Source organism: Drosophila takahashii, chromosome 3R (genome assembly GCF_030179915.1).
Source record: "Drosophila takahashii strain IR98-3 E-12201 chromosome 3R, DtakHiC1v2, whole genome shotgun sequence".
Taxonomy (NCBI): Eukaryota; Metazoa; Arthropoda; class Insecta; order Diptera; family Drosophilidae; genus Drosophila; species Drosophila takahashii.
Genome location: NC_091681.1, coordinates 30347061 through 30373770, shown reverse-complemented (window position 1 = coordinate 30373770; position 26710 = coordinate 30347061). Strand labels below are relative to the sequence as shown.

At 38.3% G+C, this 26710-nt stretch overlaps 2 protein-coding genes and 1 long non-coding RNA gene across 8 annotated transcripts in view; 1 reads left to right on the top strand and 2 right to left on the bottom strand.

Moving 5' to 3' along the window:
- Positions 1-26710, bottom strand: part of Ptp99A (Protein tyrosine phosphatase 99A) — a 135301-nt gene that overhangs the window by 38092 nt on the left and 70499 nt on the right. For 2 of the 6 annotated variants that reach the window (XM_017153240.3, XM_017153242.3), the window contains exon 1: positions 3374-3443. The exons of the other annotated variants lie outside the window; for them this stretch is intronic. The gene's annotated coding sequence lies outside the window, so the exon portion shown is untranslated. Of the gene's footprint in view, positions 1-3373; positions 3444-26710 lie in introns of those variants that run through there. 6 annotated transcript variants of the gene reach the window in all.
- LOC108065310 (uncharacterized protein C2orf42) overlaps positions 1-26710 on the top strand; it is an 87184-nt gene that overhangs the window by 40765 nt on the left and 19709 nt on the right. The gene's annotated exons all lie outside the window — the stretch shown is intronic.
- Positions 6944-8234, bottom strand: LOC108061125 (uncharacterized). The gene is made up of 4 exons (XR_001770126.3): positions 7975-8234; positions 7845-7919; positions 7632-7786; positions 6944-7156 (listed from the first exon to the last, which is right to left on the bottom strand). It is a non-coding gene; the product is annotated as an uncharacterized lncRNA (long non-coding RNA).

Genomic DNA, 26710 nt, shown 5'->3' with positions numbered 1-26710 from the left:
CTGACAACTGCAGGCCAAAACCAGTGGGAAGTCGCCTCTTCAGACTTCGGTTCTCAGTGGGTTGTGTTGTGTATTAGTGTGTTCATAAAGTCTGGACATATTGACATATTCGTGACGACATGGGGCCCCGCATGAGATCCATTATTCAATGCCCGTAGATACAAAGAAATATTCAAATAATAGACAATTTGTCTGTCTTGGGTTTTTGATAAAAAGTGAAAATTGTCTGAACGTGGAAGTAATTTCTCAGGTAACCGGAAGAACTGTGTGGGATAAGGGTATCGGGGAGACCCTAAGTCTAACAAAGTATGGCTTACTACGGTTTTAGTTGGCTAAATGAACTTAAGCCGATTGCCTGTGAAAAGAAGTGGGTTTTAATTTTAATTGTTCAACTCTTTTTTTTAAAGAATTATTATATTATTATGGATTAACAGTCTGCCTCCTAAGTTAAAAAATTTAACAATGGAATTTTGTTACCAATTGTGTGTAGCTTTTCTAATATCTTTGTTAGGTAATAAAAGAAAATCGAAAAACTAAAATCTGCTGCAGCTTTTCCTCTAATCTATTATTAGTCCTATAATTTCGAAACAATTTCCCCCAATCCGCAAAGGTATTTCCTGCATTTTCCTAGAAGCACTCGCGTGCTGCAATATTCCACTACCGCAACCCAATCAAATCCAAACTCCGGACTCCTCCCACCTCGTAATGAGCGTGAGATTCTTTGATAACCCACTTCCACATCTACATCCACATCCGAGGAGGAGTTGCCCCACTTGGGGATCTGTTTCTGTTTGGGATTCAGTTTCGGATTCAGCTGGCGGGGAACATGGAGTGGAGGAGTACCAGCAGTTTGTTTACCCACCGGAGCCCCCAATCGCCTCTTATGAATGGCCCACATTGTGAACGCTATGAAATAAAATCACTTGTTTGTTTATCCAGCCAACACTTCGAATGGCGTTAATTTGTAAGCCAAACAAATGTGTACCTAAATGCAGTCAAGTGAGTGAAAAGTAGCTGGGAAGGCGGGAAATTGCACTTGGAAAAAAACGTTTGATCGAAATTTAGATTTAAATATTTAATATCATTAAATTATCCACTTTTTAAGCCTTTGATTTATTTGCTTTCTTAAATTTCTAAAAGTAAATATAAGCCACACCTATTTTGAATACTTCAAAACATAAGATTTTTAAAAATTTTTTAAAATATTTTATTTTAATAATATTTATTAGTTTATAGGAGTGTTCATTTTCAATGGAAATCTTTGGCTCTGTATGTTTTATTAACATTCAATTTATTGCTATTGTTTATGATCTTTTGTGTGATAATTAAGCTATTTGTAAGCCTTAATAACTTTTAAACTGTTTATTTTACAAGAGATTAGCCTTGTATTTTCTAAGGCTACATTTTTTCCGTCAGTGTGGCCGAAAATGTTGACAGTCATGGGCTAAGGTCAGTGCACTGGGATTGCGAAAATAGATGAAAATGCTTGAAATGAACATGCGCATATGCAGCTAGCACCAAGAATCCGGAACCGGGAAATGGAAACGGAAAATGTGAAAACGGGCGCCCGTGGGATGTGCGAAAAATCAATAGAGCCGGAGTCGCAGTGCACGTGCTACGTATGGATACGGATGCGAAAATGTGGGGGCACGAATTCGCTGCAGAAAATGTGCGACCCAGCCCCAAAAAACAAAAAAAACGAGGACGGAAGCTAACTTCGGCAAGCCGAAGTTTTAATACCCTTGCAGATTTTACGAATTAAAACTTGACTAGACTAGCAACATGAATTAATAAACAACAAAATATTTTATAATTAAAAAAAATAAAATTTTTAAATTTTTCACCCTATTGTTCCTATGGGAGCTATAGGATATAGACGCCCGATCGGCACGCGGGTTTACCCTAATGAAGGTACGCACAAAAAAATACGATTTGGAAAGTTTCATGGGAATAGCTTATATTTTGCGCGAAATATCCTGAAAAACGTCAAATTTTGACCGATTTCACCCTATTGTTCCTATGGGAGCTATAAGATATAGACGTCCGATCGGCACGCGCTTTTACCCTGATCAAGGTACGCACAAAAAAATAAGATTTGGAAAGATTCATGTCAATAGCTCTTACACTGAGCGAAATATCTTCATTTTGTGAAAGCTATATCCGATTGTTCCTATGGGAGCTATAGGATATAGACGTCCGATCGGGTCGGCTTTCAAACTTGATCTGCGTACACATGTTTTAGGACGACTGTGAAAGTTTCAAGGCGCTAGCTTTTAAACTGAGCTCGCAAACGGTATTGAAACAGACATACAGACGGACAGACGGACAGACGGACAGACGGACAGACGGTCAGACGGACAGACGGACAGACGGACAGACGGACAGACGGACATGGCTATATCGACTCCCCTATTGATCCTGATCAAGAATATATATACTTTATGGGGTCGGAAACGTCTCCTTCACTGCGTTACAAACTTCTGACCAAAATTATAATACCCTCTGCAAGGGTATAAAAATTAGTTTGAGCCGGAATTGTGTCATTTAACTGTCAGCGAATTTGCGCAGTTCATAATTTTTGAATTTTTCAGAGGGGGTTCTTCTTCTTTGTTTTTCTCCCCACCATCCGGTGGTTTTGGTTTTTTATTTCAGCATCTGCTCAATATGCTAAATTATTGACATAATTTGCCTGCTGAAATGGTTTTCCAAGTTGAGCTTCATTGTAAAAATGTCAACAAAACACAGCGAAACACACAGAGAGAAATATAGAGAGAGAGGTTGTCTCAGAGAATTCTCTGAGAGAGAGAGAGAGACATACTCGTTTCTGCGAGTTGTGAGTTCTTTTTTTTTGTTTTATTGATTTCTTGAAAGGTACACAAAATGCTATTCGCAACACCAACAACAACAACAAAGGCGAACAAAGGGAACAACAAAAACAAGAAGCTGAAGAAGAAGCAGCAGCATTAAAAATTTGGAACTACACTTTTTTTTTTATTCATATGAGATTATATTATTGAGTTCTCCAAGTCTTTTTTTTATGTGACACAAATTATGGTTTTATTGTTTGTTTTTGGCTGCCGTTCTTTTTGGGCTGCTTTTGCTTGATTTAACACTGGTTTTTAGTGTATATTTCCTGGCCAGATACAAAAGTATCTGATGGATTGCCCATAGGTTTTTGGTTCGGAAAAAAGGCGGCTGCTGCGCAGAGCGAAGCCTGGTCTTGTTTTTTCTAACCACCAGCTAAACACTTGGTTTTCCATGTGATTTTCACAGTTTTCGGCTTGTTTTTTATTGGTTCCCAGCTCAGACACTATTTAACTCAAGTTTTAGATCGTTTCACTAAGGATTTTGTTTAATTTTCCTAGATATTTGCCTCTTTTTGCATGGCCACAATCGGAATAAAAACCACAGCGACGAGACGGACGACGGCGACTGATGATGGCAGCTGCTTGACTCAGAGAGAGAGAGACAGAGAAAGAGACCTCTCTCCGTGTGGAGCAAAAAAGAGAGGGTGTCTTGTGGTGTGTCACGAACTCGCTCAGTTGGTTCAGCGAGTAGGGGGAAATTTTACATTGCATCACAGAAATTTCCTCGCTTTTGGCGCGCAATTTGAATTCACCCTGTCTTATTCGATTACCTCTAGATTGCATTCTCCCAATTATAATATAATAATAAAATATGCTTATCTTCAATAGCCTATTTAGATATCTGCCGGTGGGCAAGAACATGTTATTAACCAATATTGCCCATTATCTTTGGTATTTATAGCTTAGATTGCGTTTATCGAATGTAATTAGTTTGTAGCTGTTACCTTTCAGATAACTGTATGACCACCATGTGCTTACATTTAATTATAATACACTGTCTCTTCCTTTATTGAAAACCTACATATTCCAAATAATAGTAATAATTAAATATTACATTACATATCTTTATAAAAAACTAATTCATTTATAATTTCTTTAAAAAAATATAATATTTGATCATTTTATATTATATGAATAAAAAACACAACTAAAAGGTTCCCTAGGTAATAAAATAGTTTTAAATGCGGAATCATAACTTTGCACTTAAAATGCGTTTAACTAACACACTTAGTTTGGATGGAAATTCAGCTCTTTCCTCTTCACCGCCCCGTTTTCATTGTGCAAGTTTCCGCCCACGGAAGATACATCATTAGGCATTAGAATGAAATTACCTGCCTATGCAGGGAACCACTTGAAAACTCATTATAACGGTAGCGGGTAACCAGCACACACACACACATCCGCCCACTCACCCATACAGACTTACAGACGCAGACTTTGGTAACTGGCAGTTACATCAGCCGCAAAAGTAGGCGTTGCCAAGTCGCCCCAAAGGCGTTAAAGCACTTAGATTTATGGCCCTACACGCACACACAGCCAAAACACGCCCACACCCAAAATTCACACACACAGAAATCTAAGTCCTGTGCGTATATGTATACAGATCTATATAGGTATGTGGCATATAGCCTTTGGCAGTCCAGGACTTTGACTCGTTTTATGCATTTAATAAAAACTTTCACTTCGGCGCTTGTACTTCACATTTTTCCTGATTTTGAATCACTGAGGGAAAAAACACAAGTTTTTCATTTCTCTTAAACATGATCAAGGTAATGAAAAAAATTATCTTATTGTTTTATTAAATAAATAATAATAAAATAAAATTTATTTTAATAAAATGTATGTTTTTTTTTTTTGAAAATGTTTTCAAAATAGTAGGTACTTTAATTTTGATTTGGTTGCAATGTGTTGTAGTTTTAGAATTAAATTCCAAATATAAGAAAGTAGGTCAAGATAAATAGTATTATATTTGACAAATTATTTTATATACAAAAATTATACAAGAATTAATCTATATAATAGAAAAACAAAAACATTTTATTTTTCAACTTTATAAGCATACCTCAGTGTTTTAGCTTTATTGCAGCTTCAAAAGTTTTGCCGCTTGCATTGAAGTTAAGTACTTAAAAAGCAATTTCCCTCGTCCCGCCAGTAAAAAAGGGATGCGCGGCCCAAAAAAAAATGTTAATGAAATGATTTGAATTATGCTTATGCTCGAATATAATATTCTTCTTCTCGTTTTTTTTGCTTTGTTATTATTTGTGGCTTATTAAAAAGTTAAAAGCCAGGTGGCGAGGTGTTGCCGGGCATGACCAATAGCCAATGGCAACCGCAGCTGCCGTTGGGTGGCAAAGTATGGCTGCCAAAGTATGAAAAAAGCATAAAACCCATCAAAATAATGTTAATTCATTAAGTGGCAGTAACTTGGTCGGGCGCCCAAGTGTAGGCTATAAAAATTTAACGCACAGAAGGAGTCGCACGGTGGAGCCTAAGGATCCGGATCCTAAGGATAAATGTACTGGGCAAGGGCACAAGGAGAGAGTGTTGCCCCCGAGGCCCTGGCAACGTGCACAAAATGAATGATTTTTATTTATATTTTATGGTTTTTTTTCCGCCGTTTTTGGGTCCTGGTAATTAGAGCAGGTTTATGCCGCACTCCGTTTTCGGCCAGGTGTGTGTGTGAGTTTGTATATTGGGCCAGCGGCAGCAGCGGCTCACAATAAACTGGAAAATTATGTGAATGAGTTTTCTTAACTTTTTTTTCCCATCCCATCTACAACCTCCCGATTCTTCTTCTCCTTTTTACCGTCCTCCGAGATTTATTCGCGGCACATGGCAGAGCGAATCCGAGTCCAAAACCAAAAACCAGAAGGAACGAATGGCGAACAAGACAACGGAGCCAGCAGACCAAATGAAATGAAACAAACAAGCAAAGTTAAATGAACAACTTTTGTGCATTATTTATCTGTAGAGTGTAAAGTGTGAGCAGCAGTGAGAACAAGACGAAATAATCCTTGGCTGTGAAGGAGTCGAATAGGGAATACTGTAGGATTTTATTTCATTTTTTCATCATCGTATTTTTATTGAAGGATTTATTGTTTTATTTTTTATAAACTATTAACTTATACACCCATTTTTTCATTTTCATATAATTATTTGATATTTTTTGTATATAAATCTATTAAGTCATATTAATAATTTATTTAATACTTTTGTATTTTAATTATTTTTAAACCTAGTATTCTAAAAATTAATCTGGAATCTAAAAAAAAACCTAAAAACTTGTTATTTAAGTATCAAGCCGAACACTATTTTAATGTTTTATTGTTAAACATTTATTTAAATGCATTTTTCAATATTTCAGCATACCCGTTCTTAGCTAAAAGCTTTCGAGAGAGGGCATGATATGGTGGTTATAAAAATCATAACCACAACTGTGGCTACAACTCGGCTCATTTTACATGGGCAGACATTGCCTTCGGCATTTTCGCCTCCTTCCTGCGACTGATTTAAAGGCCTTCATACCTTAGTGTTTGTGTGTGCTAGCCACTTAGTAAATATTTTATGAATTATCTGTTTTCTATTAAGATATTTTAGCAGAGAAACAAAATTGTGGGCCGAGCGAGACAACCGCAAGACCATCGAGCTTAGCCGAGATGAGCGCTATAAAATCTAATAAACATAACCCTGTAGTTCGCCGGGACTGGTCCCGAACTAGCGAAATCGCCATACACCGGGGGCTTGGGACTAACTCCCGTTCATACCACCCGCAATGTAAATTTCTATCCACTTTTACCACGGCATGTCCTAGGCGGTGGTCATATGGCGAAGTTCTGCATTACCTTTCGCCACAAAAGGGACCGATAGGTGGTCCCATATTATACCCCTTTTCGCCACAAAAGGGGCCACCTATCGGACCATCTATCGGACCACCTATCGGTCCCTTTTGTGGCGAAAAGGGGTATTAAATGGGACCACCTATCGGTCCCTTTTGTGGCGAAAAGGGGTATGAAATGGGGTTGGTGTTTTCAATACCAAAAAAGCTGAATGCTATGAAACTTCCCAAGAAAAAATACTTTTTGTTAAATTAATTTATTGTATTATAAGTAGACAATTTTTCTATTTTTTTAATTTATATTTATTGAACAAATTCCTCTGCTGACACGTTTTTGTTGAGTTCCTCATTGTTGTTATTATTTGATTTGAATTTATTTTAAAAAATCGTTTCTTTTGCAATTGAATTGCCTTGGAAATCAATATTTCTGCATTACCAGATTCTGAAACAATATCTAAAAAAAATAAGATTTTAGTGTTTTAAAATAAAATGAGAACAGAAACTAACTTCGGCAAGCCAAAGTTTTAATACCCTTGCAGCTTTCAGGAATAAAATTGTGACTAGAAAAGCATAAATATAAAATAAGAATAACCAACAGTTAAATGTAGACTTATTTCACGCTTTTGAAACTTGAACCGACAGACAGACGGACATGGTTAAATGGATTTACTTTATAGGTTTGAAAAGGTCTCCTTTACTGCGTAACAAACTTCTGGACTAAATTATAATTCCCTCTGCATGGGTTTAAATATATATTTTTAGATTTTGTTATACAAGCCTGTTTACATCAAACCATGTTTTAAAAGTGAAAAGCAGAAAAAGACAGAAAGAAATAGGATTAAAGACAGATGGCATTCTAAGTAAATAGATTGAAATTGAATCAAGAAACTAAGTGTATTATAAAAAATACAGTTATAAAAATAACCTACCGTGAAGTGCACCATAGAAATGTGTAAAGGAGTTTACGGCTTTTTTTTCCAGAAAGGCCTTTAACATTAAATCCCAAAACAAACTCATCCGTGAGAACCCTTCGCAAGTTTTTTAAACCCCCTTCTGGCAGCAACAACGATCTCATGGCTTTAATCTAAAAAGGAAGAAAATTTCATAAAAATATTTATAAGGCGCCCTTTAAAAAGACTTACGTAGGAGTCCTTTGCACCACTATTTCTCCTTCTCCTCTTTAACAAATCGACGAATGTGCCTGTTGCTGTTCATGGCTAAATATCACACATTATTAGGTATTTCACTTGCACAACTCATGGTGTTACTCACCTGTTGACGACACTTCAGATCACAACAAAATATAACACTTTAAATGTACAATAAGACAAATTAAATACAATGTTTACAAAATTTGGCGCAAACGTTGGGTTAGTGATGGTAGCGGGGTTGGGTAGTTATGGCAATCCGTTACGATTAATATTGCGACTACCGATATCGTATAATCGATGGCAATAAAAACATTCGCTAATATTATTTTTGTTTAGTTCTATGTATATAAAATTAGGTACTTATATATTTATTTTATATATCTAAGCACCAATAAAATCCGCTTGTTATGGAAGGAAAGAAAACGTTTTGCTACTGAACCACCGCTATTGTTAAAAATATTCCTGCAGCTAAATTGCTCATTATTAAATATAAATAATATAAAAAGAAATAAAATTCTATCATTTATTATATTATTTTATGTCATTATTAAGTTTTTATTTTATTATTTTAACTTTTTTTAAATTTGTTTTTTATATAAACAAAATAAAGTTGTATTCGTTATTAAAATCATTATATACTTGTCAAAAATTTCATTTTACAATTTTTTTAACTCATATAGAAGTGTTCACATAGAAGTGTTCACTCTCCGATAACTCTTTTGCTCTTGTAAAAAATACACACGCCACCTATTGACCCTTAAGGGACCACTGGGTGGTCGATCCCTTTTCTACCCCGAAAGTGCCACCGGCCCCCTTGAGAACTACAGGGAAGTCTGTCCCTAACAATACAAGTATGTGTATTATGTGCATATATATTTATGTGTATATATATGCCTCTGTTTTGCTTGTGTGGTTTGTGATGTTTTATGGGTTTGGGCCCCATAATGTTACCTTTTTTCGGGTCTTTATTGATACGTTTCGCTCTCGTTTTAAAGGGACACCCTAAGGGATGCGATTTTTAATATGCATTAAAATTAATAAGAACACGTGTCGCTCTCTCGCACCCGCATCATTGTCCTTGTTGTCGTCATCCTCGTCCTTTTCGCCCTCATAATTCCGTTTTATCGCGCACAAATTTTTATAGCTCCGCCGCAGGCGTCGATTTTAAATAACGCTCAGTACCCAAATCCCTCTTTCTTACGTTGATTTTGTCGCCATTTTTGTTGGTTGTTAATTTTATGCTTATGAGATAAGAAATTTTGACAAAAACGCTGGAAAATTTATGTGCAAAGCGCTGCGAGAAGGTGAGCACATGGCATATGAATAAGAGATTCACCCCCCCGCCGAAAGGCGATAAATGCTAAATGGAGACCCAGCTTCTTCATCAGCAGCTCTGTCATTGAAAATCTTTGTGCGGAACCCGGGGATAAACAAGTTGCCAGGGGACGTACGAGTATTTATATTGTAAGGTTTGCCATTCGCATTTATCCATGAATACATTATCGCTGGGTGATTCTAAAAATGGAACTCAGTTGAATAGCGATAAATGGTTTTCAAGGAGTTTCTAAGTGGGGATAACAAGAAATTCTCATATATAACATGGAATGAAATGTTACAGGAAATAATATATGAAATTTTTATAAAAATGAAAGATTTATAAGGTAAATATTTCTATATTTTATTAAGAAGAATTAGCTAATTTTCCTTTTTTGTTTTTTTGGGCTTTAGATTTAATTAGGATTCATAATTTTCCGTGTTCACTCAGCATTTCATGAAAAGTGAAACCTGTTCACTAACACACCCAATTACTTGGCATTATCCTGATTTGTGCTAATGCCCATTTGAAAGCCCATTCTCCGGATGGCTTTACGGCCAACAATTGCAACTTGCAATCCAAATCCAAGCACGAGTTCATGGTTTGGATGGCCAATATCAAAGTCAAGTGAAAGGGGGGAGAAATAGGACATATCACATGGACATTGGCAGGACCACAAAGCCAACGGAATCCCTGTGCCCCACAGCTAAGTGGGTCAATTATGTTGCCAGTCTCATGCAGGAGAACTCAAGTCGGGGGGTCGTTTGGTTAGCAACTCTTTGACAGCTTCCCTTTGGCCTTTCGGGGACCTTTGGTAAACTGAAATCAGAGCGGTTTTGGCCACTACTATTCGATTCAGGTTCCCGGGGCAGTGGGTTAATTATTGTTTTATGATTTGTTTTCGGGGGGCGGCATTGAGTGCTGCTGCTGTGAACACATCCTTTGTGGGTGCCGCCTGCGTATAAACATTGCTCATACGCCCCGAGTTCCTCTGATGCTGCTGCTTCTTCTGCTGCTGCTGGCCGCTATGCCAGAATGGTAACCAAGCGTCACAGGTGGGCGAAATGCAATTACCACGCCCAGTTCTGCTTGGCACCCTCGTGCCCCGTTGTTTAACTAACGAACAATAAAACGAAATTGAATTTTGCGCTTTTAACGCCAAACGCACAAAGGCAATAACTGAAAAAGAGAGAGGGGCGTCGCAAAAGAGGGGTCGAGTCACCGAATGCAGGTGTGCACCGCGAAAATGTAAGCAATTTTCTTGCTAATGTCAAATAAATTTATATTTATGTACGTATTTAACTTTAAGACTTTTTTAGGATTTAGAATAAATATATTTAGAATCGTGGTCAAATCGATATGCGCATGGTAAATTTTTATTATTGCATATGCAATTGGTTTTTACCGAAATCTCTCTTTCGGAGATTCTCTGACTCCTAAAAACTCTCTGGCTCCTTTAGATTTTTAATTGTATTAGTTAAACAATTATTTAAATATAAAGCTCATATTTTATCATTTTTTTTTAAAGGAGCTAGTACTAATAATTTCTCACAGTGCACTCGGTATTTGTGTTAGTGCTAGTGCTGCACAGTTGCAGTTTATATCGTAGTATTGCGTGCGACACCGTGTGGCAGCCACCCGTAGCATTAAGCCAATTATATGCTGCACTTTTGACATTAAATTCGATTCAATTTATTTGGCTGCCGTACCTTTTTGGCCAGCGGCTCTTTTTGGCCAAAAAACACACACACACCTCGTCTCCACTCTGCCACACGGAAAATGTTTCTGTTATTGCTGGTGTGGCGATGAAAATGATGCTCCTGCTGGAGCTGCTAGCTGCCTCAAAGGGTTATTGTTGTTTGCACGGAATTTAATTTCATGCTCACACACTCATCGCAATTTGCCGGTTGGCGTTACAAAGCAGCGGAAATTATCCGCTCGGTGCTGGCGAAATAAGTGAAAAATATTGCTTTTAAACGTCGTCCAAGTTTTTGGGTAATTTTTAATGGATTTCCCTGGATTTTATGCTCGCCCAGCGGGATTTGTAATAACAACCAAAAGTTTACTGCTCATAAATGTGTGAGTTATGAAATAAAAGAGCTGACATTATAATGCCTTCAGTATTTTTTCTATTTACATTTTGGTCTCAGAATGTATTTTTAGGTAAATGAAAGTGTTCCTAGAATAAATCACAATTAAAATGAAATAATTCTAGTTACTTATTCAGATATTAAAACACACAAGAAATAAAACAAGTCGAAAAGGACACAGAAAAGTTTTTTTTTAATTTCCATTTAGATCTCGAATAATTTCAACCTGCATAGAGGTATAAATCCCAGTTGTATCTCTTCAACACAACACTCCAAAAACATTATTTTGCTTGTTCGCATGGCCACAGGAGCCTGGATTTTTGGACCACCTGTTCGTTGGGTTTTCCATCAGCTGTCAGATGATCAACCCGTGTACACAGACATATCAATTGCAGGCGGCATCACATCAAGATTCAAGAGCTCGGGGACAGACTGTGAAATTTATGATATCCATTATGGAGCCGCCAGCTCACCGACACTCACATGCGACATCGTTCTGACTTCTGGGCTTTTGTTGCCAGGGGTTTTGAGGGAGGGGGTTGGGGTAGTGCCATTTCTGTACCAAGTGCCGAGTTGTCGAAAGAGCTCACTAAATGGCAGACAACATTGTGAACATAATGCTGGCATAATAATATTTCTGTCGCTGCAATGATCTGCATGCCAACGTCCTCACAATGGAATCACCAGCCCTAAATCGAGGAGCACCGAGTCTGTCGAGTTGGTTGCCATTTGTCTGGGCCATTACTCACAGTAAACAATCTTAGCAAAATGTGTGTGGAGCTGTTACTACTCCACCTCCTACTCCTCCATCACTGCACTGCTGCAACTTCAATAAATTCCAAAGAAAAATGCAATTTTATTGAAAAATATTTGCTGCTCTCTTTGGGCTGCCTTTTCTAGCTTTTTCTGGATTTGTAAAAGCGCAAAATGAGCAGACAAAGATAAATTATGCAGGAGATGAAGATGATCGCACATATCCAGTTTAATTTAATTAGAAACCTAAATGTGTTTCAATTACTCACAGTTTTTTCGATAGTTATCTATCTCATAGTAAAAATACCTAAAATCTTTATACTGGATTCTATTAAAGAAATAACCTCAACGAATTTCTAGAATTTTTAAGGAAGGGTTCAGGATAAGGAAAAAGCTTAAAAGTAAACCCATATTATATAGTCAAACTTGATTAGCAGGTGTGGCCAAGTTTTATGGCAACGGAGAAGCCATAAAAGCAGATAAAAAGTACTTGGCAAAGGAAAGAAAATAAAAAGGAGTTGGAGTTTAAAAGTTGGGTCAGATAAAAGGTGAAAATTAAAGGTTAAGTTTTAAATCTGCGAGGTGGCAAAGGCAGCCAAAGTGGTTTCCATTTGGTGAGCCAGCCAAGTGTTGAGTTCTGCCTCTTCTACCCTATATCCTTTATCCTTTTGCGCTTTCCCTTCGCTATGTCTCATTTGTTGTGCTGCATGTGTATATATGTGTAGATGATATGCCTGCGATTTCAGTACGAAACCGAGACGTATGATGATGTTGATGATGATGATGACACACGCATACCACCTTACATACGCCCGAAAGGGGGGCGGAGAGGTGCATGAGGGGGGCGTGGCAGCGTAGGGCGTCATAAACAACAGACAAGTTGCACATGCACTGGAGCATAACTACTCGGTTGCACAGAGCTGCCAGCAAAACTACACCTGAAAAAATAGGGTCCTTCTATTTTGGGGGTCCTATTAAAAATCCTCTAGAAAGAAAGTTGGTAAGCTCAAAATCTCGATAAATAAATGAGTATTGCTTTTAAAATAAGACTATTTTGAAACCCTAAAATGGAACTTTCACATAATTCCAAAAATCAAGGTTTTTTATGTATGATGCAGAAATGTTCAAATACAATACTTGAAACCATAAATCATACCTTGTATTTATAAAGTATTGCCAAATAAAATAATTTAAATAATTTTAAAATAATTTTTTTTTTAATTTCAGAATATGGTTTACTTTTAAAATACTGTGGGGGATAACAAAAAATGTTATATTCTAGAACTTTATATTTTTTTCAGATTTTTTTATAGTGTTTTTTCGTAACATCTCGGGCCAAAGCGAAAAAGTCAGGCGAACAGCAAGAGCAGAGGGGCCATAAGAAGTAGAGGAGTGTACCGAACAACCCGAACAGAGGGGAAACTGGCAAAGGGAATCAGTTTGTGCATATTTTAACTCCCACAGGAAAAATTTCACAAGACAGCTATGGAAGTATGACGAACGAGAGCGAACAGGCGACGGGTTTGGAGGAAAAGGGGAAATGGGAAAAGGAAAAAGGGGACGAGATGTTGGCCAACAACTGTGACCAAACAATGTTGAAGCTTTGATGAACCTTAAAAGACAACAACAATGCCAGTTGCAACAGGGAATATGACAAAATATAGAAGGGATATATACAGCGAGAAAGTTGGGAAAAAGAGGTGAAGAGGGGGGATCTGGGGATTGCATATCGGAGCGTGTGCAGCTGCATGGCCAAAGGGGCGTATGAGTGTTAAAAAATGCTCACTCCGGATGAATCCAAGTTGCACTGGGCTTTGCGTGTGATACACTTCGTTTCTGCTTCTCTCCTCTTTCACCGTTTTTTTTCACAGTGTATGTGCGGGTGTTGAGGCGTCACTTTAAGCAAATGGTGATGAATGCGTTGTCGTTGTTGGAAGCCCCTTGGAGATCCCAGAACATTGGCATATTTTATGCAATACACCACAAAGGACACAGAAGAGAGAGATAGAGACAGATGCATTCTCAATAGTTTTGAGGTTTTCCAACATGCCAACCATTTTTCAATTAATTGTCAAGAGGTTTTCGTGTTGAGATTGATCAACTAAAAGGTTTAGCCTGGTCAGTAACCAGTAACCAGCAACCGAAGTAAGTTAAATAAAGCCTTTGTGGCCAAACCACAAAGCTCTCAATCTCCCTTTCCATTAATTGATAAATGCGTTTGGCAACAGTCTCTAATTTGGATTTATGCCGCCCCAGAGTATTAGAGACCAGATCCGCAAAAAAAATGAGAATCACAATCACAGCTGTCACATAAATAATGCCGCCTGCATATTTATTACATTTCACTAGCTTCGCTTTCGGAATGCATCAATTTGCAAAATGCCACGCCCCGAAAAATGAAAATTGCATGTCATACCGTAAATAGTCTATGCCTTTTTAGTTTAAATTGTTAAAGAGTTTGTGACATTTGGATTTATCTGTGGTTTCCGGCTTCCTTTTTCAGCTGTCATGTTCCCAGCTGGGCGAAAAAAGTTTGCTATCGTTATAATTGATTAATTAAATCTTGCTGGCAAGATTGAGCAGGACACGCAGGACGAAACAAAGCACAAATTTTTTATATTTAAAATATGTGTGCACACGAAAAAAAGGGATCTTGTTTCAATTTTAAAACTCTTCAATTTATATAGGTTTTTAAAATTCTTTATTGATTTAAATTCTAAACCAAAAAATTTGTTTTATGATTTCTGTTTCCTTATAATTTGCTTTTATGGTAAACTAAGGATATCATTATCTTTCCTTCTTCAGCTTTAATACATAAATAAATGTTATGTGATTATAAAGGACCAACATTTTCAATTGCTTTCTTTTGATCTCAATATTAAAATATTAGAAATTAGAATGTATTTTTCTCCATGCAGTACACACAAATTCAGATATGTGAACAGACCGAGAGTTGCACATTTTGCTGGCAAAAGTTAAGCAAAAGTTGTCGCAGCTGAAAACTTTTTATAGCAAACATTTTTTGGCTCTCACTGGCTGGCTGATGTGTTCTTTTTTTCTTTCTTATTTTTTCGTGTTGTTTTAACTTTACATATTTCCGTATGTACGAGTGGAATTCTCCTGCTGCTCACTTGTCATGCTGTCAATTGGCAAAACGACTGACAAGAAGCCAGCTTCTCGGAGAACTCTCAACCTTCAACCCCGCCCACAGCCCACCGCCCACTCACATCCAAAGAACAGTCGACGTCGTCAGACTGATATGTCATTACTTATATGGGCACTTGAAAAGTTTCGAGTGAAATGTGCGCCAGTTGAGGGAGAAAATGGGAAAGTGGAGGGAAGGAAAATCCCTCACAGATAACGTGGAAATACCGTATTTGTAGATAACTCCTTCTGCCACTGGCTCTGCACGTTAAATATAATCAGATTAATAACTGTAAACACTTGTGCAGGAGGTTGCCGAAGGTACATAAATGTAACTTTTGTATGGGGTACGACGAGAATGCTATAAATTGGGTTTAACATTTCGAAGTTGAGTTATTGCAAACGGAAATCGATCCTCGGCACTCATTACAACGTCACCTCTGCACATATCCAGTTGCCAGGATTGCGATTAGTCCTGCGAATCGAGAGAGGGAGGGAGGGGCAGAGAGCTGAACTCCCAACTGCACGGAGCTTGATTGATTTATATTCACGTACGGATATGCCAGGCGGAGTCCTGCAATCGAATCCTGTTTGCAGTTAGTTAACTAAGGTGAAAAATGAGCTGGCAAATGTCCAGGGAAGTTCTGCTGTAAAATTCCTGAAGTTCAATCTTTGAGATTAAGTATCTCTGAAACTTGAATTTTATTCATGACATCTTTTTATACCCGTCACTCGTAGAGTAAAAGGGTATACTAACGCCCGGATCCTTGAAGATTTCAAAAAAGTATAAATGCAATGTTTTCGTGTTTATTTATACCTATCGAATCGTAGAAGTAATTTTTTAAATCCGATCATTTATTAAAAAGTTATACGCAAATTATGAAATTCAAGCAGTGCAAGCTGTAGCTTTGCTGCATGCATATCTCTATCTTCCTTTTTCTTTTTAAGAATGGAATTTTATTTTGGAAATTATAAATATTTTTTTTGATTTGCTAAAAACTTTTATATTATGTTTAAAGCACATACATTAAATAATTTCATACATTCCTGAACACCGCTCGCTCGCCAGCCAAACTTCACTTTCATATTTAATTATGCACCACTCTTTCCGCCCCAAATGAAATGGAATGTTTTCAAATATTTTCGCTGGCCAAAGCCCCTGTCACGGTTTTAAAATCCCATATGAGACAAGGCCGTGGGCTAGCCGACGAAGCCGAAACGTTAAATAAACAATAAAGCCCCGCACTTAATTAATTGTATTGTGCGGCCCCGTGAATGCCATTAAATAAATATGGATTTAGCTGAAAATATTTATTATTTTTAAGCCCGGCCGCAAAACACGACAAATGCTGTCAGAAGGCGAAGTGAGTTATGAGTTTGGATTTTTGGAGGTTGGGCAAAAAATACCTACAGATATGTGTTATGTCGCGCTGATGGGTGCCTCAAACTCTGTGGTCTGGGTATATTGATAATTTTAATTAAGCGCTAATATTTTAATTTATTATTATGATGTTGTCAGCTCGTCAGGATGTGTGAGTGTTTGTGTTCTGTGCGTCTAAACAAATACGTGTGTAAATATATATGTGCGCGCCTGCTTTTTATGTGACAGCTGCAGGAAACGGGGCGTATGAGTGACGTGATATGAACCTGTCAGAAGAGTTGAGTCTATCAAGTGCCCCATCCCGTTTCGCCCACCAAAGGAAGCTATTTAATTTCATGAATTATTGATGCATATTGTGTATTCTCACTCGTGGCAAGCCAATTAGGCCTGCAGCTACCTTTTTATATTGCATTTGTGTGGCTGAGCACCGATGATTTATAATTACATTCGCCTGACTGGATCAAACTGCCCTTTCCCGTTCTCATTTCCATTTCAACCCATTTCGATCTGCGGCTGATTTATGCGGTCGCTCAACTCGGGATTAGTTTTATTTACACGCCATTGGCTGTCCGGTCGGTGAAACTCTCTATATTTGATTGCCATTGCCCCATCAGTACAGAATAGTATAGTACGGTTATATGTGCACTCTTCATGCTGCAGTTCATTTTAATTAAACCACTGACAAGTCATACGCAAATTATTGGCTGATATATTGACATACCCGGGCATAAATTGCAGTACGCATCGACTTACCTGCAAGTGGAAGAGAAAAGAGAATGTACATTTTAATTAATTAACGAGCCAAAAGTGTTGCCATTTTAATAAAATTAAATCAAATAATTTAGTGATAGCTATGCTGAAAGTGCAACTGAATAAAGTCAGCAATTTATTTCCAGTTAAGGTTGCAGATTTAAAGATAAATTTACTGATAAATTTCCCTAAAGATGTATTATATTTTTAAAAATTATTATGCCATTCAATAGCCTTGTGTGAAATTAAATTTCACATCCAATCAGCTGGCAAGTCCTTCTGGCTTTTCTCTTTTGTTGCTCCTTATCCTCGCCGGGTGATATTTAATATTTGCCCCGCCACTTTCTCACTGCCTTCCGACTGCAGTGCTCTCTCTGGATAAATACGGAAAAGCGGAAAAGGGAAAAGGAAAGGCCATGGACCCGAAGGAAAGTCGAATAAACTGGAGCCCGTCGACGGCTTAGCGGCAAAATCAATGACACAATAAATATTTGTGCAGCCCTTAACCGTCGAGTGTTTAACAAGACGAAGCCTGTATGTTCGTTCGTTGCATATATATATATATATTTATAAACCTATATAGAAGGAAACTAGAATAAATAAAAAACTTTCGCTAGACGATTGGGCCAGGACATTTCTGTTCCATTTCCTTTAAAGTGCTCACAAGTTGAGGATACAAAAATGTTGTTAACCTCACACACAGACAAAAAGTCTTATTTATTTAGTTTTTAAAAGACTGCATTTGAATTTAAATGCGTATATATTTATTTTCCGTTGTTATAAAAATAAGAGCAATTTGAACAATTTGGCAGTCATTAAAAGCTCAAGCTTTGACTATATAAAAATTGCCTTAATATGACATTTATAAATTGAATTATTTACTGTTCCTATTGACTGACAAAATTTTATTAAAATAAATTGCAATCCATATGATTTTAAAAGATGCATTCAAGATTTTTTTTGTGACCGTTTTAAACTTGTTTTATAGAGCTAAATAAAAGACATATTTCAATGCTTTAAATGATGCTTGAATGAATATTGCCAGATCCAATTTCACTCTTCTTTGACTTTTTGAATTTAAGTAGGCCATCGAAAGTGCCGATATACGAATGTGTGCGACTGTAGCGCGCATGTTTATTGCACTTTAGGGAATTTCCCCGCCAGAAACACGACCCAACTCAACCCAATTGGAGTGAAACCAGCCCGGTTTGGGCCGCTTAATGTGGCAGAAAAATGTGTAAATTTACGTCGAAGGGAGCTCAGAAGTTTTGCCGGCTGCTTGGTTTTTTGGTATCTCTTTCTGGGTCTAGGTCTGAGTCTTGTGTCCCCAAGTAAATTGAAAAATGTAGCTCACTGGGCGGAGGCAAAAGTGTGGCAAGTGAAATAAAAATGGCAAATGGCCAGAGAGATATAAGCAATGAGCTCCCCCGGATTACACGAAACTAACTTGTGTGTGCGGGGTTCTGACATGTCGAGGGTTCTAAATTATTTTCCTGGCAACTTTATCAACGGCAAAAATCAAGATGCATTCGTCGAGGGAAACGCGTGAAACTAGGATGCGGGAAAAAAACGCAACCGAAAAGACGATATTTTAATGGCAGCATAAAATGCATTGCAATGTTGCAAGCGCTCAGGAGAAATCATAACAAATCATGGCCAAAAAGGCAATGTAATAACTCAGCTGTCGTCTCATTGTATTCTGATTTTTATTGCTCATCACGGAGGAGTTTCGGTTCCGGTATCCGGGATCTTTTATTTGTTTTACTCAGTTTGTTTTGCTGGATGTTTGTATAGTTCTTTTTTTCCCCCCATATTTGTTTTTTTGTTGAATTTTTTCCAGGAAAGCAAGTGCACTGGTTATCCATCCATCTCCTTGTACGAAAATCACAAATATCATATGCGAGAAATCAGAGAACGTTGTTTATGTGATTTATGCGCTAGTGCGCAAAAAGGGAGAAAAGTTGGGAGTTTCAGTTAAGAGCGCTTCAACAATGTGGCAAATGAAATGCACACGAAACTCAAACAGACAAGCGCTGGGGGAGTGGAAATTGGGAAAATGGCTTTTCCCTGGCATTTTCTGCTGCACTACGGGTGCGCGTTACTAGCGTTTTCATAAATAAACACGCAATTGTGGCATTGGGAATTTCCGTAAGATACTTTTTGGGGGCGTGTGCCAAATGTATGTTTTTTGTTCCCCCCAAAAATAAATCGGGTCGATGAGGCAGTCAGGCAACAATTATAATTTAATTGCAATTTTTTTCCCTCTTTTTTTATGCCTGTAACATTTCTGTCAATCAGCGGCAGGCAGGCCAGGCCAGAAGCAAAAGTTTTTCAATTTTGCAGCAACAAATAGCCAACAATTGCTGTTTATACACACAGGCAGCAGGCACTGTCCCCTCGATTCAATCAATACGGAACACAATTGGTCCATTCACACGCCCATTTCCCTTAAAATATACTTCCCAAAAAAAGAAGAAAAAAAGTAAAGAGGAAGGAATCTGCGAAGGGGCAGAGTCCGGGTCCAATTCAGTTCAGTTTGGCCAACTTTAGCTAACAAAAAATTAATTTAAAAACTTATTTCAATACCAAATTGTGCCCAAGCCAGTGAGTGATAGAGTGAAAAGGAAGGAGGCTGGCTGCCTAAGAGGGAGCGTGTAACATTTTAATAAGATTAAAATGAAAATGTTGTAACAGTTTGGCGATGTCCAAATCGAACAAGCTAAAAATCGAAGCTCTTATACTTTCCTCGTTTTTTGTGTGTGTGTTTGATTTTCGATTATAAAGTCGTTTAAGGGTCATGAAACTCCAAATCGAACGACATCAATTCAATTTTCACATTTTTCATTTTCAGCAGTCGGTAATAACAATTTAATTTTTCATCTAGCTATTCGTTTGTGTGCTTTTACATATTTTGTCTGCACTTATGCGAGGAGGTTAATCAAATTGTTTGCACTTTTGTTTTGTCAATATAATTTCGTATTTTTTTATGTAAACAAATAACAACACTTTTAATATAAAATGTGTGGCCCTGATAATTTGTTTTAATTACGACTGAATTGTTTGGATGGCTTCCATTTAAAATATCAATTATAAAATACTGTACTATGGAATTTTTGATGAATTCAACAAATTCCATGATTTTTATTTCCTTTAAGGATAATTGGAACTGTAGTCGTTAAAAATGTAATAAAGAATTTATTTTGTGGAGAAACAAGTATCGTTTAAATCGACTTGTAAAAATGTTAAAAATTTGATATCTATTAGTTGGTAATTTATTTATTTTTAGAAAGCAAATTGTCATTGGGTAAGCAGCCAATCGATCTTAGTAACCCAAAGAGCCATAAATCCCAAACGAATGTGAAATGTTATTAATTTGTTTCGAGGAATCAACAAACATTCTTTTCCCATAACTGGTATATATTTTTTTCTTTTCCCCCGGCCAATGTAACTAATTCGGCAGCCGGATAAAAACTGTGGCTGTATAGAAAGTGCAACATTTGTTACACATCCAATAGAGCAGATCCTTGAATGAGGCGTCGCTTAAGGACTATGAAGCGAAAAAAAAACGGGGGAGAAGAGGGACTTTGGAGCATGCCACATGCCCCCAAAGTATTACGACACGAAAATGGCATAGCTGCGGGGGCGTGTCACATGAAAAGCAAAAGCAAAAACCCCGCCAGCAAACCAAACAAAATACGCAAAAAAATAGCTGAAAATCATTCAGCGAGCAGAGGGCACAACATAAAAGCTGAGCGTCTGGGTGGAACTTTAGTGCTAATGTTGCTCACCACCACCCACAATTTTCTCCACCGCATTTTCGCAACCCAAAAGAAGCTTTCCTCCCCTAGCCCCCTCCCCCCGTAAATGCACTTGTGCACACTTTTGGCATAATACAACAAAATTGATTTGCCGCATGCATCATTATCAGCAACGTCGCCGTCGTCGTCGACATCATGCCACCCACTTTTCCGACTGCTGGCTTTTACTTAGACTGCTGCTGCACTTGAAGGTCCTGGGATCCTTTAGCTCCTCTATACTCCTCCCTTTACCCCTCAAAAAAAAACACACACTCTTGTGGGCCATTGAATGCAATGGCGCTCATTCATTCAACGTTTTGCAACTCATAAGAAGCAGCAATTGAAGCATCATTAGCTGCAAGTTTTCGACTCCTTCGTCGTCGCACCCCACACTGCGTATGAGTAATGTATGCATGCCATTTACATTGATTTGTGGCGGAACGTTGACTGTCGATATATATAGGATATATGTAGTGCATATATAGTATATATTCGCCCGCAGCTTGGAAACTTTCCTTCTAATGCTTCAGTCAAGTGGCTCGAAGTGGGGCATCGATGGGTTTTCAGCTTAACCAAAGCCATCAATTATGGGGAAATTTCGCTGAAATTTGTGCAGCATTTTAGCTTCACTCGCAGCAATCGAAAATATTTCTTTTTCCACCAACTTTAAAACTTTTACGTTGAAGTTTATGTTTGTGCCGATAATATCGGGATTTCTTGACTCCTCGGTGTGCTTTTTGTTTTTTTTTCGCCTGCTTATTCATGAAGGCGTTCCATAGCTACTACAAAAATAAATTCAATACGTTCAGCAAAGAAGGCCAAAAAAACTAAAAGAAATAGAGCAAAGTCTGCAAAATAAGCAGATGCAAACAATCACTAAAAAAAATTTGAGGGATTTATTATTTGGCTATTAAAAATAGTAATATTTCAATGTGTTTAAAAAAAATAATGAAAACATTCGTAGTAAAGTTTTTAAGTTAATTAAAAATATTTTAGAATATTTTAAAGACTTTCATTTCCGTTTATATTTTGAATAATGTTTTTTTTTCGGTGTACATCTTACATATGCGTGTGTGTGGCTGTTTTAGATCTTAGCTTACATATGGGTTGCCTTAGCTGGTTGTTTTTTTCCGCTATTGTTGGGGCCGTTGTTCCATGACGTTATCACGTACGCTAATGCGACAAAAGCGCAACGACGAGCAAAATGTTTTGAAAATTTACTTAGCCCGGCTTCCTAGCGAGTGGCCCGCACCTTAACCCCCTCGTTGCCTTGTTTCCTTCTTTGCCGGGATTCTGGATACTGGATCCTGTGGGTTCTCTGGGTCGTCCTGTGGCTTCGACAGGCAGCAGCTCCTTATGTCATATCCTTTGTGCCCGGCTCAAGACTCTGTTTTCCTTATTTTATTCCTGCTTTATTTGCATTCCTTGGGCCACATCCGCTGTCGTTTCCTGGCGCTTCTTTAAGCGCAAAATACTTTTCCGCTGCTCGAGTGGCAGAAAAATGAAAATAATATTTGGGGCGCGTGCTTTTTGGCCATGCGGCACACGCGGCGTATACGTAACGCTCAGGTTAAACGGTCACATACACACATGTACGTTTAAAAAGCTAGGGTTGAAATTTAAAAAATATTAAAAACACTTTTATTAAATTTATTTGGTAAATTAAATTCTTTTCTTTAAAGTATTTCCAATTATCCTCTTTTCTAAACACAAAATATAAGTTGATTTCTTTACTTCAAACCTTTCCAAATTACTTTCTTTATTGGAGACCTAAAACCTTGAACTCTGCTGTATGCCGGGCCCAAAAAATCCCGCAGAACCGCAAATGTACAATGCAGGCAGGGAGGCCTGTTCTGTTCTGGTTTGGTTCGGTTTGGTCTTTGGTCTGGTTTGGTTTTCGGTTCGAGTCTGGTATTGGTTCGATGCTCGGCCCAGGTGCGGTGTGCGGTTCCTGGGGGCGTGGCACTCGCGTTGTGGGCGCCATGATGTGTTTATACATTTCGTGAAATGACAGAAATTGAATAAAATTTATGCGTTTGGCGCGACGTAGGTGGAACCACCGCATAGGAAACCCGCATGGTCCCGAAAAAAAAAGAAATGTAAACTTTGCGTCTATATTGGCGGTCGGAAACCCAGTTTCCACCCTACTAACCCTGCTGTCGCAATTTTCGGTTTGAAATATGTGCGAAGGTCGTTTGATGTTTGCTCCCAGCGAAATGTTTTCTTTTTGACGCTGTTTTTCGAAAGAGTTGACAGCGGCTTTCGGTTTTTGTAGGTTAAACACAAAACAAGGTGCTCACAATCGTGAAGATAGGAAATGTATAACTCAACGCTGGAATTTATGGTTTTTAATATATTAGAGTGAATTTTATGTATCATTAGAATTATTAAAAATGTGCAACCGTATTTTTCAAACTATATAAAAAGTTTGAAATAATTTAATTGTGATACATACTTTTTCATATTAAAAGCTAAGTTCAAGGATTTTTCTTTGCTTTTTTGAGGACCACAGCTTGTGCCAAATTCCTGCAAATATGTTGCGCAAAAGTGCCACTCCCAAAAGTGCGAAAGTCTGACCTTATGGCCAGCAGATTCCGCTGGGCGACCGCATGCCATAAATGCTTAAATCAAATTAACGCAGGAAAGCGAGAAGGAGACGCTTTTCAGCAGAAGAATACGAATAAGAGTAAGAAGAACAAGCCAACCCGTTGGCAAGAGCTTAAGTTATGCAAAACGCTGGGCGTGGTCCTTACAATGGCTGCAAATCAGGATAACTGCCCCGGGGGGTTGGGTTGGAAGGACTGGAAATACGCAGAGAAATAGGTGAAGACAATGGCCAGGATTGCGGGCTATTGCAGGTTGTCATTGTGTCGGCTTAAGGCCGGCGAACAAGCCAGAAAGCCCTGATTAATTGGCGCTATTTATAATTAAATTGCGTCCTAAGCTGTAATCACAGTTCTCAGTCGTCGGTTGCTAAGCCCCTTTCCGTTTTCCCGCTTTCCCCTTTCCCCTTTTGTGAGAGTGTCAAAGGTTTTCCCTGTTCTCTGTCTTCAACTACATCAAAAGCGGCAATATAATTTTGCCACAAATGAGCGTTCTGATTCAATTAATGCCTCTTTGGCTGCAAATTCGAGGGGAGTTCTGTCCTGGCCTTAAAGTCCTGTCCATGTGCCGCCTACAGATGCGGAACCCGACATGTTGTGTGCCAAGGATATGGCCAAACAGGATTTCCAGGCAACAAGGCATTTGCAACAAAATGCAGCAAACTAAACAAATCCACACACACAAAAAAAAAAGGAGAGTAAAACTACCAACTGAGCAGATGAACGGTGGGAAGTAAAGGAAAAACATTTGTAAACTGCATTTTATTTGCCTGTTGTACTTGAAAACTAAAATCAGACAAACATTTGAGGAGCCAAAATACACTTAATTTAGGTAATTAACAAGTAGAAGCTGATTCATTTTACTAAATAAATCTTAAAAAATTAATTTTACATTTTTAAAACGTAAAAAAAAATATAAAGGATCTAATCCAGTTTTTTGTTGATGTTTGGACCCACTGTTCTTCTTGTGGCTTGGACATTTCCGGTGTCCTGCAATCGGTGCTCTTGTAGTTGTAATATCAGCAGCAACAACAACAACAAGGGGCCGCATTTCAAATGCAAATGTGTTTGTGGTGTAAATGCAATTTTACAAAATTTTATATAAGCCAGCCAGACAGGGACAGCAACAACAACAGCAAAAGCAAAAACAACAACGACAATGTGCATAAAATTTCCGAGGATTTACATTTTAAAAACGCACAAAAAGCTGCAGCAGCCAAGAATATTGCTACGGGAAAATGGGGGAAAATTCGTGGTAAGAGTGGGAAAATTCTGCATATGTGGTGCTCGGTGCTAGTGTGTTAGTGTTAGTTTGCAAATGCGGTTTTAACGCTTTTCGCAATGGCGACTGCGCGAAGACATTTTGCCAAATGCCAGCGAAGCCAAGCCGACTGCAATTTGGCTAAGTGCGTGGGGAGTGGGCCAAAACTGCAAATGAAAATGCAAGCACACACATGTGTGATTGTGTGAGTGTGTTTGATATACATATACAAACACACACACATATATCTGCCGGCAATCAGTGCCAGACACACATGGGCTTAGGGCTGAAGGCCTTAAGCTTTAGGCCTGGCCAAAATGTTTCGCCTACTTGCCACTCGGTCTCAGCCTCACTTGGCACTTGCCATCTGCCAGCTGGCTGCATAAATCTACGTCTCTTTTATTACGAGCTTTCGGGCATTTAAATAAATTTCAAAGCTTTGGCCAGAGCTGATTTACGAAAGAGGGCGGTGCGGGGTTTGAAAATGGGGAGTGGCAGCCGGCACATTTAGCGTTAAATGTGCATAGTTTTGTCTGCGGCAGCAAACTAACCACGTGAAAGTCGCCTGCGGAAACTAATACAGAGCAGCTTGGACTGGAAGCACTGCGGGAAAAAATGGTTGTATTTAAATTTGAGTTTGCCTTTGGATAAAAAATTTCATTAAGAAAAGAGATTTGTCCTAGAGTTTTTTAAAAAATCCCACATAATTTCAAAATTTATAAATTAGACAATATTTAAAATATGTGAAAAATTGTTTTAATTTACATTTATATCAAACCGAAAAATTAATTTAATTTTCAAATGAATAAATGATAAACATCTAATTTAGAAAGCTTTTTTTGTAGAAGAAAGGAATATCACCAGAAAAGAATAAATCTGTTCTAATTACTTGTTTAATGGAATCCCCCCGACTCGCAGAACTTTTCTTTTGATTTGGAACATTTCTAATTCTTATTTGCAGCTTTCTGTTTGCGAGTGACAAACATTGTTGATTTAGGGGCTAATATTTTGCAGTGCACCGACCGAGACGATGTGCAACATGACAGGCTGAAGTTGAGTGGCCCACACCCACACAGATGCGGCGGCAGGACGATGGACGACGGACGGAGTCACAGACACAGACGCAGATACAAAGACAGACACACATGGACCGCAGCTGGGCAGGCTAACTGAGTTAGAGCTGCCGAAAGTTCACAACGGAGGAGGATTCGAGGGCCGAGGAGCTGGGATCTGGGATACCAGGCTGGGGGCAAACAAGAAATGTAAAGAATGCCACTGACAATGTACAAAGTGCAAAACTAATTTTACAGAGTGAACAGAAGGACGAGCAGGAGAAACAGGAGACGGAGGAGGATGAGGAGACAGCCGTGACTGCAACATGTTGTGTGTCCTGTGGCCAAAACACAGAGACAAGTTGCCAGTTGCCGAAATAGATCATACGCCCTGTGGTACATCCGCCTCCCACATGCCAACTAGCAACTTAACTCATTTCCGCCTTGATTAACCAATCGAACTGGTGGCCAAGTCAGTTAATCATAAGAGAACCTTCAATTAGGCAAAAACTCTTCATCTTCAGTTCGAGAATGCAGCTCTCCCTTCGAGCGAACTATCTATCGTAGGCTTTTCGGTCCATCAGTCTGTCTCATTTTGTCGGAAATTTGAAAATGTGATTTAAGCCGATCCATGGCAAAATGTCATGCAATCTTGGCCCTAGGTTGATTACTTTGTTTGCCATCTGATTGCGGACTTTGCTCCTGCCTTTT